Source organism: Rhinatrema bivittatum, chromosome 1 (assembly GCF_901001135.1).
Source record: "Rhinatrema bivittatum chromosome 1, aRhiBiv1.1, whole genome shotgun sequence".
Classification (NCBI taxonomy): domain Eukaryota; kingdom Metazoa; phylum Chordata; class Amphibia; order Gymnophiona; family Rhinatrematidae; genus Rhinatrema; species Rhinatrema bivittatum.
Genome location: NC_042615.1, coordinates 447,060,141 through 447,078,671, shown reverse-complemented (window position 1 = coordinate 447,078,671; position 18,531 = coordinate 447,060,141). Strand labels below are relative to the sequence as shown.

The 18,531-nt window shown below is 48.2% G+C and overlaps 1 long non-coding RNA gene across 1 annotated transcript in view; it reads right to left on the bottom strand.

The window, feature by feature from the left end:
* Positions 1-223: 223 nt before the first annotated feature.
* Positions 224-18,531, bottom strand: part of LOC115093469 — a 69,526-nt gene continuing 51,218 nt past the window's right edge. Inside the window, exons 2-4 of the long non-coding RNA XR_003857323.1 lie at positions 2,632-2,746; positions 2,415-2,521; positions 224-619 (exon numbers count right to left, since the gene is read on the bottom strand). This is a non-coding gene — a long non-coding RNA (uncharacterized LOC115093469). The remainder of the gene's footprint in view (positions 620-2,414; positions 2,522-2,631; positions 2,747-18,531) is intronic.

Below are 18,531 nucleotides of genomic sequence, written 5' to 3'. Positions count from 1 at the left end.
ACACCAGCTGTTAAAGATAACAGCAATTTATGTTTCTGTGTTTAAATCCATGCTGACTCTTCTCCATTAAACCATGTTTATCTCTGTGCCCTATAATTCTGTTCTCAGCAATCATTTCCACCATTTTGCCCGGCACTGACATTAGGCTCGCTAGTCTGTAGTTTCCAGGATCATTCCATGAACCCTTTATTTATTTATATTTTTTTTACAAAAAATTGGCATTCTATTGGCCACCCTCCAATCCTCAGGTATAATGAGAAAATTGTAGTGATAGGTTACACATTGCCAGTAGCAAGTCTGCAGTATAATACAGGAGTTCCTTTAGAACTCAGGGGTGAATAATATCTGATATTCTGTGCCATATAATTAAAGGCTAAACTTGCTGTGTATTCAGCACACAGATTTGGAAAATGAAGGTTCACTGGGAATCCTATTATTATTGTATATGATTTTGAGTCATTCATTCCACCACCACCCCCATCCCATGAATAACTAGTTTTCTTTCTTTCTTTCTTTCTTTTTTTTTTTCCATTACTTTTCCTTTGCAATCAACTTCTTTTGCACCGTGTCCTTTATACCAAACCACAGCTCCATTACTTTCCTTTCAATCACCTTCAGCCTGGGAGGAAAAATAAAGGAATCAGATTTTAGTTAAGGAAACAAAGACATTTTCCTGCAAAACTCATTTTTAAGCATGCCTAAATCTTACTTTTTGTGTTAACCTGCCATTTTCTTAAAATAACCTCATGATAGTTTAACAAGTTTCTTCTGACAAAATGTGTATTTCTCAGGCATTTTTTCTCACTACAGCTTGCCATTGCATTAATTAAACCTTTTCTCATGCCAGTAGATGTCATCTTGATCTGCTTCTGAGTGCCTCCCAAAGGAAGTACTTCAAACAGTGCTGAAGGAATCCAAGGGCATGAATATAGTTCTGCCACATTACCGGGTCCTGTTGCATAGAGATCTGGTCTAACTCAACAGCTTGAAAAACACTTCCTACAAAAATATTTATTGAAAAGCCCAGAAAATGAAACGGATAGCAATAACAATCTTGATTTGTTGTGTGTGTGTGTGTATGTGCTTTTTTCTCATCATTTTATTAGAGTATGATGTGCATTTTCCTGGCATTCTAATCAATGACAGCATTTCACTGGCACACATATCTTTTCTGGAGCCCTGAATTTCTAGTATGGCTATACATATGGTACACTATTCATTTTGTCTGTATTTTAGCAACTAAATTCAATTGTGTGTTACAAACTATTGACTAAAATGTAGAAAAACCATAGTCTTGAAAGAGAATTGACCATATCAGAGAAATTTAACAGCATTTCCCTACCAATCTCCATGCAGTGACTATTTTTTCTCTTCTTAGGTTTCCCACTCTCTTTATGGAGTCAAAGCAAATGTTTCAACATCTCTTTATTAAACAGCAGATCTCAGCTACTGAGGGGCTAAGCTACTTTCTCAAACCAGCTTTGGAAGCTTATCCCTTCTGATCCACTCCATCTGCCATCTTTTCTCTTTATATCCCCCATCAACCACCAGCTGCCATGGCTCCTTGGCCTTCTCCACCCTCACCCCTTACCACCGATCCTCTGGGTCTCAATTTCCCAATCAGGTGTAACCAAGAGTCACTCTATGGTTACCAGTATGCCCAGGGAAGCAATAGGTAGAATAGGTTTGTGGATGGGATGAGGACCCATTCAAATTCAGTCCGTCCTTTTGAGGGGCCTGAGAATGGCATTCCCCCTAGGATGCTTTATAACAGCTCTCTCCTGAGAGTCTAGAAGCAGTCGCGTATACTTTTTGGAGAGTTAGGAGTTGGTAAGCGCTTACATTTTGTTGCATTTTCAGGCTCAGTCTGAGGGAATAGGCTATCCCAGTCTGAGATTCCTAATCAGGGTCAGGCGGGGAGGTTCTTGCCAGTCTACACCCTGGCAGGTTTGGATACCTCTCTGGGTTATTTTCGGGATTTAGAGCTTTTCGTAGTAGAAGCCTCAGGGACACCTGTGCCTTTCTTGGATTCAGGGCATGGGGAACCCTGTGTTTGGCACACCCAGGGATAGGGAAGACCTGCCCTCAGAGTTGGTGATCTTTTGTGAGGAGTTACTCTGGCGTTAGATTCGGTTAAGGCAAAAGGACATTAAGGTAAGACATCAAGGAGGAAGATTTTTGACTGCCCCTTCCTACCTGCAGTGGAGAAGGGTAAGAGAACCTGTTTCCAGAGATCCCTACCATAAGGGATCCAGAGGAGAATCAGAGACTGAGATAAATACCAAGAGAGGAAGAGCTTGCAAACCTTGAATACAAGAACTACAAATAGGTTAGAGGACACCAATCCAGAGTCTTCAGCTCCCTGGGGAGAGACAAGAGATTACTCTCTGTGCAAGGACAGGAATTTTGCCCACCTGTGGAAGGGGTTTTCCTGTCCAGCTTAAAGGTTGCCCTGCCCATTGAGACCTCCATGTCAGCTAACCCAGGAGGGTGGTAGGATCCCTTGCCCTGTGAAAGACTCCTGCACAGATAGATGAGAGAGTTATAATCGAGAAAAGACTGTGGTGCTGAAAGCATATTTATTGTGCTACCTACAACTACCTTATTAAGTAAATAAGTTTGGACACTAACCCAATGCATCCAGCAACTTTTTTTGGGCACACAGCACTCACAGCGAAGGATGTCAGCCACCCTTATACTGCGACTCGAAAGAAGCCTTTTCCTTCCAAGCCAAAGGATCCACACCCTAGAGAAAGGAGAACAGAAAAGAGCTAGTCAGGGTTCCTGCCCCCAAGAACTTACAAATGAGTTTCTGGCCCCACCCGTGCAGGATACTCACACCAGGGTAGGGTTACACAGTAACACACACACACATGCACACACTTCCTGCTCTGCCTTCCTTTGGTCTCAGTCACTTACAAGCTTTGGTACTCAGATAGCCCAAGTTTGAATTGTGAATTTTTGGAAGTCAGCGTGAGAGGGGTATGTTACAATATTCCCTACCTCCCCCTCAAAAAAATAGCAAAAAGTCAAATTACCATTTATTCAGTATTAAAAGATATATAGCTAACAAGAGTGAAGCGCTGCTATAGGTCAACTGCCAATGTCAATTGTAGTTTAAGGAGGCTGTGAGATCTTTGAAAGTACCAACCAAAAAAAACTTTTGTAGTTTGTGAATTTTCAAGACCACAAAGGGCTGGTAATTCACAAAGGGCTAGTAACTCATGTGCTTTTTGTTAGCACTGTATCCTCTATCATATTCATAACCCCAGTTCTCATTATGATCAACATACTGTTGCGCACCCCGTCCGTGCCCGGCCCGCGTACGGGCCAGCTCACCTCGCTAGCTCCTCTGCAGGTCATGGGTTGGCCTCCCCAGCGGCAGCCGGAAGCTCCTCTAGGCCTCGGCGTCCCGCAGCGACGGTCGCGGGGCCTTCCACTGTGCACCAGTCCTCACGCCGGACTTCGGGGTCTCCAGTGGCGTTGGCCACACCCCTGCACGCGCGCGGACCGCCCAGCCTCATGTAGGACCAAGGGCGGATCCTAGCTCCGTGGCACGCCCTGATTGATGGAATGATATAAGGAAGTCCCTGCCTGCACTTCCTTGCCTTGGCAATCAGGTCGGCATTGTAAGTATACTAGTTTGCCTCAGCGTTCACAGTCTTGTTCCAGTCTTGTTCCTGCCTTTTTCCAGCGTCCTATTGTTCCTGCGTCTGTCTGTCCATCCTCCCAGGTAGTACCCTCAGACTGTCTCTCTGGTACTGACCTCGGCCTGATCCTTGACCTTCCTGTCCGCTGTCTGCATCTTGACCTCTGCCTGCCTTGTGACCTCGTCTGACCTCCAGAACCTGACCTCTGCCTCATTGACTACTGCTCGGACAGATCCTCGATTCTGACCTCGGCTGCCATTGACCACGTCTTCTGATTCTGGCTCTGTCCCTTGCCTTATCATCGCCTATGCCTCTCCAGGCCAACAGCGTGAAATCTGACCGCGCTCCCTTGCTGATCGTGGGCACGCATGTCTACTACCTCTCTGGGAGACCCTGCGAGGCCCACCTAAGTCCAAGCGGCCCGGGTCCCTACGGGCTTCACCCAGGGGGACCTTGGGCTTCCAGTGGTGAAGCTCATCCTAGCCTCTGTCTCCTCCTGTGCTCCGCCCCCTGGCGGCAGGTGCTTCCTGGTCCCTATCAGGGAGCCGTTCTCCACTGCTCCAGGAGAAGGGTCCACCTCCAAGCGCAACAGGTTGCCAAGGCCATGGACTTGGCAAAGTCTCCCACCACCAGGGCCCTACTGGGTTTGGCCACCACAATCCAGGAACATCGCAAGGCTTTGAAATTGCAAGCCTCTTCAGTGGAAGAGCTTCATTCCCAGCTGCGAGATACAGCTCGGGCCAATCCCATGGGCCTATTGGCCTCTATGCTACCCAAAGCATCGTTGGCACTCCCTGAACCTCCCCGATACAACAGGGACCCACGCTCCTGTCACGGCTTCCTCAATCAGTGCTTCATGCAATTTGTACTGCAACCATCCTTGTTCATGAAGGAATCAACCAAAGTGACCTTCAGTCTTTCCCGCCTGGAAGGGAACACTCTGGCATGGGCCTCTCCCTTATGGGAACAATCTGATCCTATGCTTTCCAAGCTACCTGAGTTTATTGCTCTCTTCAAGCAGACCTTCGGAGACCCAGGCCACCAAGCTGTAGCCAGCCACAGTCTACTCCATCTCCGTCAAGGGTCTCGGACCCTCTCTGAGTATACGGTAGAGTTTAGGACCCTGGCTACTGAACTCAGGTGGCAAGAAGATTGTCTGCAAGCCATCTTCCTAGATGGACTCTCCAGCGCTCTCAAAGATGAACTCTCCATCCGTGAGACTCCGTCTCCAGAGTGCCTGATTTCCCTCACCGGGAAGATTGACCATCATCTCCGGCAAAGGCGCCTAGAAGTAAAGGCTTCCCACTCTCCTACACCACGTCCCACGCGTGTCCAGAATCTTCCAGCCAAGATTCCAGCACCACCACTTTCTCCCATGGAGGAACCCTTGGAGGTGAACCATGGGTGATTGACTCTGACTAAATGTTTCTGTCGGAGGAAGGAGGGTCTTTGCCTTTACTGTGGCACTTCCGGACATCTTCGGCACTTTTGTCTGGCCAGTCCAGAAAATTGCAACGCCTGAGCCTGCGGGGGTCCCAAGCTTAGGCACTACTGTCACTGGCCCCCAACTCCTGCTTCCAGTCTCTCTGGGCATACAGGCCCACTCCTTTGCCACCACTGCTCTGGTCAATACAGGAGCAAGTGGCAGCTTCATCATGGATGACATCGTCAAGCTTCTGAATATTCCTCTTCAGCCATTAGATGTGAGCCTCTGCATCGCCTCCATTCAAGGAGAACATCTTCCAGGGCTCATCACCCATCGAGCAGTGGCTGTCCGTCTTACCGTGGGCACTCTCCATGAGGAGGAAGTGTCCTATGTGTTTAAACATTCCACACATCCAGTCATCCTGGGGCTGCCTTGACTCCAGATCCATGAACCCCAGTTCGATTGGCATTCCCTGCAGTTGGTGCAGTGGGGTTCCAAATGCCAGAATACATGCCTACGTCAAGTATCCCCAGCAGTCTCTGTCATGAAGTCTACCACTCTATCTGGTTTGCCTACTCAATATGTTGAGTTCGAAGACGTCTTCTCAAAGCAGAAGGTGGATACCTTGCCTCCGTTACGCAAATTCAATTTCTCCTTAGAGCTTCTGCTGGACACGACGCCTCCCAAGGGCAGAACTTACCCATTGTCTCACCCAGAAACCCTAGCCATGTCTGAGTATATCAAAGATAACCTAGAAAAAGGGTTCATTCGTCCCTCTGATTCTCCTGTTGGAGCGGGCTTTTTCTTCGTTAAGAAGAAGGACAGCGGTCTACACCCTTGTATAGATTACAGAGGGCTCAATGCCATAACCTGCAAAGACCATTACACTCTGTCCCTTATCAGTTAGCTGTTTGACCGCCTTTATGGGGCACGGATCCTCACCAAGTTGGATCTGAGGGGTGGGTACAATCTGGTACATATCCAACCCGAAGATATCTGGAAACCCACATTCAATATGAGGGATGGTCACTATGAATATACAGTGATGCCCTTTGGGCTATGAAATGCCCCAGTGGTCTTTCAACTCCTTATAAACAAAATCCTCCGAGACCTCTTGTACTCATTCGTAGTCGTATATCTTGACAACATCTTGATCTTTTCCAAGGACCTCGAATCCCATCGTCTAAGAGAAAATCATCTATATGCCAAGTTAGAAAAATGCCTCTTCAAGCGAAATCGCTTACCCTTCCTAGGGTACATCATATCCGATCAAGGTTTTTCCATGGATCCAGAGAAAGTCCAAGGGATCTAAGATTGGCTCCAGCCAGTAGGCCTACGGGCCTTACAACATTTCCTTGGTTTCACCAATTATTACCGGAGCTTCATTACCAACTATTCTACCCTAGCTGCTCCGCTCACCGCCATGACCAAGAAAAGGGCTTACACTCATGTGTGGACACCCAAAGCATAAGCCGCCTTTCAAGACATTAAAAGAGGTCTGTTCTGGTCCTTGTCTTCAGCATTCAGACCCAAGATGTCCATTCGTCATGGAAGTCGACACCTCCGCAATTGGAGCAGGAGCCGTCTTAAGTCAGTTTTCTCCAAAGGGTAAATTAATACCTTGTTCATTCTACTCCCACAAGTTCTCTCCCACAGAGCAGCACTACACCGTGGGTTATCGAGAACTTCTCGCCATCCAGTTGACACTCCAAGAGTGGCGCCTCTGGTTGGAAAGGGTGCAACATAAATTTACCATTTTCACGGACCATAAGAATCTTGAGCACCTGAAAGAAGCTCAGCTCTTGAATCCTAGACAAGCCCAATGGGCGCTTTTCTTTGACCGATTCAATTTTGTCCTACGCTATCGCCCAGGTCCCAAGAACCTCTGTGCTGATGCACTGCTGAGATCCTTTGAACCAGAGGATGTTCCTGATGTTCCCAGACACATCATAGATCCTGCCTACAAATCCCTTTCCATGACCACCACAGCTCCAGTGGGGAAAACTGTCGTTCCACGAAGATTACGTGAATGAGTTCTGAAATGGGCCCAACATGGTGCAAGACTCTCGTATCTATGTGGATTCATGTCCCATCTGCACCCAACAGAAGCCACCTACCGGAAGGCCTTGGGGCCTACTCCAGCCACTTCCAGCACCTACCAAGCCATGGTCCAGCATCTCAACGGACTTCATCACAGACCTGCCTCTGTCTCAGAACAATACTGTAATTTGGGTCATCATCGACCGTTTTTCTCAAATGGGTCACTTTATTCCCTTGCCGGGCCTCCCATCAGCCCCAGAACTAGCCAAGTTGTTCCTAAAACACATTTTTCATCTCCATGGACTCCCAAAAGAGATAATATCTGACCGAGGACCACAGTTTGCTGCCAGATACTGGCGCTCCTTATGCAAGAAATGTAATATTACCTTGAATTTTACATCGGCCTATCATCCACAGGCCAATCGTCAAGCTGAAAGGACCAATCAGACCTTGAAAACATTCCTCCGTTCCTACATGAATGACCAGCAGGACAACTGGTCTGATTTGCTACCCTGGGCTGAGTTGTCGCATAATACCCACGTTGCTGCCGCCACCAATGTATCCCCGTTCTCTGTGGTATTTGGATGACAATCTCAGATGCCACTTCCAGTTCCTCTGACTGTTCCTTCCCCAGCAGCACAGTTCATGGCCCACACCATTCGACAGGTGTGGAATCAAGTCAAAGAGCGCTTACCCATGCCACTGAATGCTCCAAGCGTACTTACATAGAAACATAGAAATGACGGCAGAAGGGGAGCTGACTGAGGAGAGACGCGCTTTGAGATACCGAGCGCGTGGAGACTTACCCGGCTGAGAGGGACGCTGTGCCGGAGAGAGGGAGACCAGCCCCGCCTAGCCAGTGACGTCATCTAAAGCGCCGCTGTCCCCTATTTAAACCTGAGGACAGCGGAGAAAGGTGGGAGCTGACTGAGGAGAGACGCGCTTTGAGATACCGAGCGCGTGGAGACTTACCCGGCTGAGAGGGACGCTGTGCCGGAGAGAGGGAGACCAGCCCCGCCTAGCCAGTGACGTCATCTAAAGCGCCGCTGTCCCCTATTTAAACCTGAGGACAGCGGCGCACAGCCGCCGGCGCGCCGAAGCCGCGCGCCAAAGGGGCGCGCCCCTGGGAGAGCTTCTTGGCTGTTAATTCCCTGAAGTGAGACTTGTCTCTTTATGTGAAGATCTGAATGGGAAAGAAAAGGAAGGCCAAGATGGCGGCTTCAACGCCTACGAGGGCAGAGGTAACAGGTCCGATGGATCAGCACCTCGTTAGAAGGGTAAGCCAAACTGTAAGAGACGTCATCCCTGACATCTCTTTCTCCTCGGGTTCCTCCGGTAGCCCTGCCGAAAAACAGTTACCCGTAGTAACCTTAGGGGAGGAAGGAGCCATTGGAGATTCAGGCTCCCAAATACTGGCAATAGCATCGCCAGACCCAAGGGTTCAATTGTCAGGGACACAAGATGGGCTATTACCTATTAATGAACTACCTAATCAATTTGAAATACCTGATGACTTAGTCCCACCAGATAACATCTCTCTGACTGATGTGTGGAAGGTGGTCACCAAAATGGAAAGGATGTTATCCTTTACCATAGCCCAATCCACCACCTTGACTGTTGAAACCAGGAAAACTTTGGAGGATCACAGTAAAAAGTTTGTTCACTTGGAAACTCAGATTGAGTCATAATTCGGTCAGATAGCAACGTTACAAGCGACTAGTGTTGTATCCATAAAGGACTCTTTAATTATGCATAAAAAAATGGAGAGTTTTGAAAATGCTTTAAGAAAAAAAAATCTAAGACTTTTAAATTTTCCATGTTTTAGATTGTTATCAGCCGTAGAACTATTTAACAAATATGTTAGAGAAATCCTGGGCATAGTGAAGGAATTAACTATATCTAAGATGTATTATTTGCCTGTTAAAAAAAGAGATACATCAACCCCTGAAGGTGGGATTGATGTCTTAGTCTCAGAAAGTCCTAATTTAACTGTGTTTTTAGAGTCTTCTATGGATGACATTCAAACGAGAGCCACCTTGTTAGTGGTATTCAGTCTGGAGAATGAAAAAGATTTGGTTCTTCAAAATTACTTCAGAAATAAAGATAGTATATTCTGTGGTCAAAAAATCCAAATCTTTCCGGACGTTTCAAGAGAAACGCAGATGAGACGGAAGCATTTTTTAAATTTGAGGCAGAGAGTGTTGTCCCTAGGGGCAACTTTTTACCTCAAATTTCCGTGTAAGTGCATAGTCACATTTCAGAGAAATAAATTTATATTTTTGGATCCGCCACATCTAGAATCTTTTCTTGTAGATAAGGGTGGATAGGCTAGATGACCACCCTCCTTTACGGGATATAACTGGATAAATAATAGTTTTCTCCTAGCGTTTCATAAGTGTTATGAAAAATTTTCCTTTTATAATTTCCTGTTAATAGCTCCCCTTTAAGTGGACTGGATATTAAGTTTACATGATGAATGAGGGGAAATGATTTTTCTGATTATATTATTGATGATGTGAATTAATATTTTCTTGCTTTCATTTACATTTGTATGAATGTTGAAAAACATAATAAATTATAAATTAAAAAAAAAAAAAAAAAAAAAGAAATGACGGCAGAAGAAGACCAAACGGCCCATCCAGTCTGCCCAGCAAGCTTCACACATTTTTTCTCTCATACTTATCTGTTTCTCTTAGCTCTTGGTTCTATTTCCCTTCCTCCCCCACCATTAATGTAGAGAGCAGTGATGGAGCTGCATCCAAGTGAAATATCTAGCTTGATTAGTTAGGGGTAGTAATCGCCGCAATAAGCAAGCTACACCCATGCTCATTTGTTTTTTCCCAGACTATGTTATACAGCCCTTATTGGTTGTTTTTCTTCTCCCCTGCCGTTGAAGCAGAGAGCTATGCTGGATATGCATCGAAAGTGAAGTATCAGGCATATTTGGTTTGGGGTAGTAACCGCCGTAACAAGCCAGCTACTCCCCGCTTTGTGAGTGCGAACCCTTTTTTTTCTTCTCCCCTGCCGTTGAAGCGGAGAGCTCTGCTGGATGTGTGAAGTATCAGTTTTTCTTCTCCCCTGCTGTTGAAGCAGAGAACTATGCTGGATATGCATTGAAAGTGAAGTATCAGGCTTATTTGGTTTGGGGTAGTAACCGCCGTAACAAGCCAGCTACTCCCGTCTTTGTGAGTGCAAATCCTTTTTTCCACATTTCCTCTTGCTGTTGAAGCTTAGAGCGATGTTGGAGTCACAGTAACCATGTGTATGTTTATTGAATAAAGGTATTGTCTCCAGGCAGTAGCCATCATTCTGGCGAGTCACCCACTCTTCATTGGCGGCCTCTTGACTTTATGGATCCACAGTGTTTATCCCACGCCCCTTTGAAGTCCTTCACAGTTCTGGTCTTCACCACTTCCTCCGGAAGGGCATTCCAGGCATCCACCACCCTCTCCGTGAAGAAATACTTCCTGACATTGGTTCTGAATCTTCCTCCCTGGAGCTTCAAATTGTGACCCCTGGTTCTGCTGATTTTTTTCTTATGGTAAAGGTTTGTCGTTGCCTTTGGATCATTAAAACCTTTCAAGTATCTGAAAGTCTGTATCATATCACCTCTGCTCCTCCTTTCCTCCAGGGTGTACATATTTAGATTCTTCAATCTCTCCTCGTACGTCCCACAGACATTCCGCTCCATTCTTCTGTCCTGGTCAGAAGGTATGGTTAAGTACTTGACACATAAGCTTGAGACTTCCTTCTCATCGCCTGGCTCCCAAGTACATTGGTTCGTTTCCGGTGCTTCAAAGAGTGGGAGCAGTATTGTATCAGCAACAGCTACCATGTGCCATGGGCATCCATAACACGTTCCATGTCTTGCAGTTGAAGCCTCTGATCCTTTCCTGAGCCTCTCATAGAGATCCTTCACCTCCATGGATCTCCACTGAACCAGAATCATCTCTTCAGGTAAGGGAGGTCCTCAACGTCCATCGGCGTTGAGGTAGATGGGAATACCTCCTAGCCTGGGAGGGTTATGGGGCCTAGAATTCATGGGAACCTTCCCATAACATTCTCGACTAAGAACTCCTTAAAGCCTTCCATAGAACCCATCCTGACAAGCCACAGCCATGTAAAGGGAGGCCTAGAAGGGGGGGAACTGTTGTGCGCCCCGTCTGTGCCTGGCCCACGCATGGGCCTGCTCACCTCGCTAGCTCCTCTGCAGGTCACGGGTTGGCCTCCCCAGCGGCAGCCGCAAGCTCCTCTAGGCCTCAGCGCCCCACAGTGGCAGTTGCTGGGCCTTCCACTGCGCATCAGGCCTCATGCCGGAGTTCGGCGTCTCCAGTGGCATTGGTGATGCCCCTACACGTGCGGACTGCCCGGCCTCTTGTAGGGCCAGGGGCGGGTCCTAGCTCTGCGGTGCGCTCTGATTGATGGAATGATATAAGGAAGTCCCTGCCTGCACTTCCTTGCCTTGGCAATCGGGTCAGCACTGTAAATGTACTAGTTTGCTCAGCATTCCCAGTCTTGTTCCAGTCTTGTTCCAGTCTTGTTCCAGCGTCCTTCTGTTCCAGCGTCCTTTGGTTCCAGCGCCTGTCTGTCCATCCTCCCAGGTAGTACCCTCGGACTGTCTCTCTGGTACTGACTGCGGCCTGTTCCTTGACCTTCCTGTCCGCTGCCTGCATCTTGACCTCTGCCTGCCTTGTGACTTCGTCTGAACCCAGAACCTGACCTCTGCCTCGTTGACTACTCCTCGGACTGATTCTCGGATTCTGACCTTGGCTGCCATTGACCACGTCTTCTGATTCTGGCTCTGTCCCTTGCCTTATCATCGCCCACACTGTTTGGGCCTTCCTTGCCTCTCCAGGCCAACAGCGTGAAGTCCAACCACGCTCCCTTGCTGATCGTGGGCATGCCTCTCTACTACCTCTCCGGGAGACCCTGTGAGTCCCACCTAAGTCCAAGCGGCCCGGGTCCCTACGGGCTCCACCCAGGGGGACCTCAGGCTTCCAGTGGTGAAGCTCATCTTAGCCTCTGTCTCCTCCTGTGCTCCACCCCCTGGAGGCAGGTGCTTCCTGGTCCTTACCGGGGAGCTGCTCCAGGACAAGGGTCCACCTCCAAGCGCAACACATACCTGTGAGACGTACATTACCCTTAAAAATTCTTGAAAATTTTCCAAAGCTGTAAACTCAGATATATAAGTTAAAAATAAATGCATTTACCTTTTGTATTTTTATATATCATTCTATTATTTCTCCTCTTCATGGGTCCTTTCTTTCCATTTTTCTTTTCCATCTATTCATCTCCTTTCTCCTCCCATCCCTTCATCTGTATGACATTCCTCTTTCATGTCACTTCTCTCCACTGCTGTTCCTTCAAATCTCTGCCAATTCTGAATCTCATTAATCTATTACTTTTCTCTCATCTATTCTCCATCTTGTTCCCTTGCCTCTCTGTCTCAGCATCATTGTCTTTTCTAGCCTTCATCTGCCCATCTTTTCCTTGCCTACCCTTCCATACAAGTCTTTCAACCATTCCAGCCCTGTCTCTGCAGTTTAGCTCACCAATTCCCATTCTCTTGTCCCACCCAACAGTCAGGTCCCTCTGGTGTTGATAGGGGCAAGACAGGCAGGCACAGTGGAGGTAGACAGGACCCTCTGGTGCTGATAGGTTCTTTTGTGCAACATTTTATAAACTGAGTTCACATATGTGTGTTTAGTTCCCAGGTGGCATCTTCTCCCATAGTCCACCTTGTAACCTTGGGAACACAAAAGTTACAGTGGAAAGAGAGCCAATGGGATGGAGCAGCAAACTACTTTTATTGATCTGGTTTTAAGATGACTGACTGTAACATTTTAGAGTGCACTATTTCCATTAAGTGTGCACTATTTGCAATATTGTACACAAAAATAAATAGTGTGTACGATGAAAAAAATCTAAAATAAATTGGTGGTGGTTTTTCTTTCGTTTCATTTTAGAAACGATATGTAACGATATAGCCAATGTTGTCTCTGCCGATAAAAATGATAGCACATCCTTACTGTCCACCCCTCTGTCCCTCTGTCCTTTTGTCCCTTTCTATCCCTCTGTTACCACTTGTGCCAAACCCCAGTCTCCATTCCATGCCCCTTCCTAGCTCTCTGTCCCTCACCCTTTTCAAGCCTTCTGTGCCTTTCACTCACTATCTCAGCTCTCAGTCCCGACATTTCTTACTACCTTGCCATCTCCCAGTCCTCTATCACCCTGTGAGAGCAATTTTCAGAGATTCTCCCTGGGGAAATGAGTGTTTACCAGTGGAAAAGACTCCTTTGAGAACTGCCATGGGAAAAGGGGAAGTGCCAGACTTGGATTGTTATGAACTCCCTGCCCGCGGGCTTCCCCGCGAGCAGGCTCACTCACCATGCTGCTCCTGTTTCACCCGACGTGGCCGGACGCCATCATCAGGCCTTCCCACATGGCTGGAGCTGCAGTCTCGCCTGGCTTATATGGCCTGGAGGCCGTCCCGGATGCCCTCTTCCCTGTGGCCGGTGCCGCGGACTTCTCCACCGTCCAACGCAGCTTGGGATGCTGCCAAAGTTACCGGCATCTTCGCGGCACTAGGCCGCAAGCCCCGCTTCTATCCGGCGGCTGGAGCTGCCCCCGGGGCTCCCCGCTGCGGCTGGAGCCGCTGCCAACGTCAGGGCCTGCTCCTCAGACCCAGCCTGCGTCTGTACGTACAGACGCTGTGCAGGCTGCTGTCCACAGTCCTGCACAACCCTGCTTCCTGCTCCTTAGGCACCGGCGCGCGCCTCTCTTCATGATTTAAAGGGCCAGGCACAGGAAGTGTGCTGGCCCCACCTAGAGAGTGGACTTCCTGCTTTAGCCCTATAAAGGGCTGCTCTGTCAGTCTGTTCGTTGCCTTGCATTGGAGTGTTATCCCCTCTGGAGGCTCCTGCCTGCCAGAGCCTTGTAAGGTCTTCTTTTCTTCGTGGAGCTTCTCGTCTCGTCTGCCTTCGTACCATGTCTTCCTGTCTTGGTGTCTTGCCTGAGGTCCCGGTCCATATCCTGATGTCTCATCATGATCTTCCACATCCTGATGTGCCTGCCTGTCCGGATGTTCTTCCCTGCGTTTTCGTCTGGTGCTCCTGAGTCTTCTGTTCCTGTAAAGCTGTGGTTCTCAGACGATGTGTGCCCGAGAATGGAGTGGCCTGCAGGTGGGATTGTCCCTGTGCTCCTGAGCCTCTGTTCCCGCCAGCCATAGATGGAGCTTCGGGTGACATCGATTCCATCATTGGAGTTCCTCCTTGCCTGGGTCTTCCCTGCGCTTGTCCCGCTCTCCTCGTGGTCCATGACCAACCTCTTGGGGCTGTGTAGGGCGCGCAGTGGGACAGGGTGGTCCGTGACTCAGTCCCGTGGGTGGGCTGAGTAGGGCGCCCTGAGAGACAGTGCCAATGTCCTCCTGCCTTACGTCTTGTCTTGTTTGGATCAAGCTCCTCGTCATGCTTGTGATGCCGTCGCATCAACCCAGTCTTGTCAGAGATGCCGTCGCATCAATCATAGTCCTGTCTACGTGTCAAGGCCTCCGTCTGCCCTCATCCTCAGGCCGGCCTGCTGCTCCTTGCCGATTCAAGTGGCAGGTCCGAATGGGCTCGGAACAGTCGGAGGACCGTTCCCCTACCAACATCTTCTGTTGTTGGCTCTGGGAGCTTGCAGGCCCGGCAGAGGGTCAGCCCGTCAGCCATGCTGAACCACGTCAACCCTCAGTTCGGCCCTGGACACGTCTGGGGCCGGGCTGAGGCCCAAGGGCACACTAAACCACCCTCTTCGCAACATGGATTTACGGCTGATCAGCAGAAGTAGTCACAGAGTTTTTCATTTCGAAATCACCATTGATTGTTTAACCTGCATAATTTGTGCCTCTAAAGTATGTGGAGGTAAAAGCAAGATTCATGTGCTACCAGCCATCACAGGATTTTCAAAGAAAAATTCAGCTTGCAGGCCCCATGGGTACAAAGTACCCAAAAACCCACCAGCATATTGAGGGTTGGAGAAGGAGCTAAAAACTGGGCTTCCCATCTCTCACTCCTTCCCTTTCTCTATCACAAGTGAAATGAATTGCAAGGCAGAAATTGAGATCAGGAGGATATATCCCTTATGTTGTGGAGGTAGACCCCTTGGCCCGAGGTGGTGTTGTCACTACCCGTGGAGAACCCCCCCCCCGGGTCCCCACTGTCAGAAGGCGGGGCCGAACGGGAAGCAGAGGCCGACTGGAGCTTCGCCAATACCAGCCCTCGTTCCCCACAGGTTTGAGTCCTTGGGTACCGGGGCCGGCTGTTCTTAGGCGGGCCTCCTCATGGTTGATCCTGGAGAGAGTGTCCAAGGGAGGATGCCAGGAAGCAGCGGAGATGCAGGGTCCGAAGTAGCAAAGTCGAAGGCAAGACCAGGTTCCAGAAGCCCAGACATACTGAAGCAGGCAAGCAATTAGGAACAAAGTGAGTAGGGAGGAGCCTAAAAGAAGGCCAGTTCCTAAGACGATCAGCAGGAGACGAGATTAGGTTCAAGCTGGAGTCAGGGCAAGCGGCTGAAGACAAGGTCAGGTTCAAGCTGAAGTCAGGGCAGGCGGCTGAAGACAAGGTCAGGTTCAAGCTGAAGTCAGGGCAGGTGGCTGAAGACAAGGTGAGGTATAAGCGAGGGTCAAAACCAAGGAATCCGTCCAGAGGGTAGCGGGAACAGGAAGCTGGAACTGGAACACGAACACTGGAACAGGAACAGGTACTGGAACAGGAACACGAATGAGCAGCAACTAAGCACACGACAGGAAGCATGGAGACCTGTTGCCAAGGCGAAGACTGAATGCCGGAGCCTGCCTTATATAGTAAGGCTGAGAGACGTCATCATCCAGGACCCTGGGAGGGTTTCCCGCCGCAGCCCCTTTAAAGTCAGCGAAGGTGCGCATGCGCGCGCTTAAGGTGGACAGGTCAGAAATAGGAGATGGCAGCGTCTCCCCTCGACACATGTGGGGAGACATGACCGGGAACGGAGGAGGCTGCGGAGCTGCTGGAGAGGCCTGGGAGCGTGGCAGGAGTGCAAGCACGTAGACGACTGCCTATAGCTGCCAAGGAGGAAGTGTCAGGTCCAGGTCCTGGGCGTCGGGGGTGAGTAGAGCCGGCTGCGGGCCTGCCGCAGCCGGGAAATGCAACACCTTATTCCTCCTCCCCCCGTCCTCCTCAGTCTGCAGCAGAAAAAAAGGAAGTAGTATGCATCTCTCCCTGCGGTAACCCCCCCTCTTGGAGACAGGTTATGTAGGCCTAGAAGTAGGCAGGGACAACATTCCCTCTAGAACAGCATATTTCTAAGATGCCAAATACCCAGGCTGAAGGGAAGCCTGCTTCTGCTTGCTTTAGGGACGTATACCAGTGCCATTTTAGGGAAGCACTGCAGTGGAACACTGCTCCCCCCCCCCCCCCCCCCCCCCCACACACACACACATGCTCATATACACTCTCCAGTCATGCCTGTAGCTGCCAAATGGGCCCTTGGGGCAAGGATAAGCATAGGAGAGCTGCAAAAGTACACGAGCAGTCAGATTACGGCTTTGTTTTCTGCTGGGCATTTCCTGTGTCCCTGCTGTTCATCTTATCTACCCCTTCGCCTCCAAGTTTCATGTTGCAGGAAGCGCCATGGAAGGGAAATGTAAAGAGGGACACTCTTATTGGGAGAGGAGAGATGGACAGCAAGGGGCACAGAGCAGCTCTCTAAACATTCTGCCTCCAACCACAGTAGCAGGGATTAGATTTAAAATGCTGCATCAGCATACTGGAAAATTTCCCAGTTTCCACTGCAGTAGTCCAACACTGGCAGTATCATCACCAAATATTTATTTAAAAGAAAAATAACAAGGCTGCTTACAGAGTTTATATTTTTATTAGTACAAGTGCTTTAAGAAGCAAACCTATGGGTTCACTAAAGTCCTTTCTTCAAGGCCCGAGGAAGGAATTTGATCACCTAGTAAAGGTATCTTCTGTACCCAACTACTTGGTTTTCTTTTAATAAAATGTTTTTGTTAGCCTTAGAAATTAATAAAGCACATGTTATGCCATCTTGTTTCCAAATTGAAAATACTAGTATATTTTCATTGATAAACTGGGTTGTCTTTCTGCCCCATTGAAAAGAAAAATGGGACAAAACTTTTCAGTTCATTTGGCGTAATGATTATTTTTGGAGCCTGTTGATTCAACTTCAGCCTAATTAACTAATTTTAACAACTGTCTGTTGACCTCTATGCTTGTCTTGATTAGACTGGAAGCTCAATTGAGCAGGGAATATCTTGTGTTGTTGTTTATACAGTGCTGTGTAGGTCAAGTAGCACTATAGATATGTTAAGTAGTAGTGGTAGAAGGAGTCAAATACATTGTCTTATCATGTCATTTCTATCCATTAAAGTCAATGAGCAACACAATGCATATTAATTTGAACTCACAAACTGAGGCTTTCTATTCAAGTTTAAATAAAATTTAAGGGAGACATCAATAGCAGAAGGAAGAGCACTCCAAGATACCAAGAGAGGGGCAAAAGCATTAGGGATTTTTATTCTTGCAATAAATATAGTATACTCTTTTTCTATTCACATCAGTACTATGTCATGTGGAGAGTGGAACACCTACAGACACACAGCCAGCACAACAGATGGCAAACACAGTCTGTTAAAATCCATGCCATAAACTATCTGCTTGCTGACTATGTAGACTTCCACTCAGAAATGACACAGCTTCTGGGAAAAAAAAATCACACTGATTATAGTTACTGTATAATAGTGGTGTGCATACATTTTTTTTTTCATTGCTGTTTCATTTTTGGGTCTGGGGTGGGCCATTTCAGTCCACTCCCCAGATTGGAAAACTTTTTTCATCCCAATTTCATGTAAAAAAAAAAACAAAACAAAAAAAACCCACCCCAACCCTTCAAATTTAATTAAATACAACCTCTCCCAAGACTTGTCAAAAGTCCCTGATGGCCAGCGAGGGTACCAGGAACAAGCTCCTGCTCTCAGGCAGTTGAGTGCCAGTAATCAAAACAGTGCTGGTGGCCCTTTGCCCTTACCATGTGACGGGGCTGCTGGTGCCATTGGTCAGCCCCAGTCACATGGTAGGAGCAATGGACAGCCGGCACCATCTTAAAACATGGACAGCTGGTGCCATTTTGATTACTGGCAGCTTATGGCCTGAGAATGGGAGATCACTGCTGGGACCCCCACTGGACCACTGGGGACTATTGGCAAGTCTTGGGGAGGTCGGGAGGGTGGGAGGCCATATTTAATGAAACTTGAAGGATTAGGGTAGGTTTGGGGGTTTGTTTGTTTTTTAGTATATGTGCCCTTCCTCCTCCCAAAAAAATGATAGGAAAACTAAATGAAATTTCATGGATTTTCCTTTCATTTTTTTTGCTTCC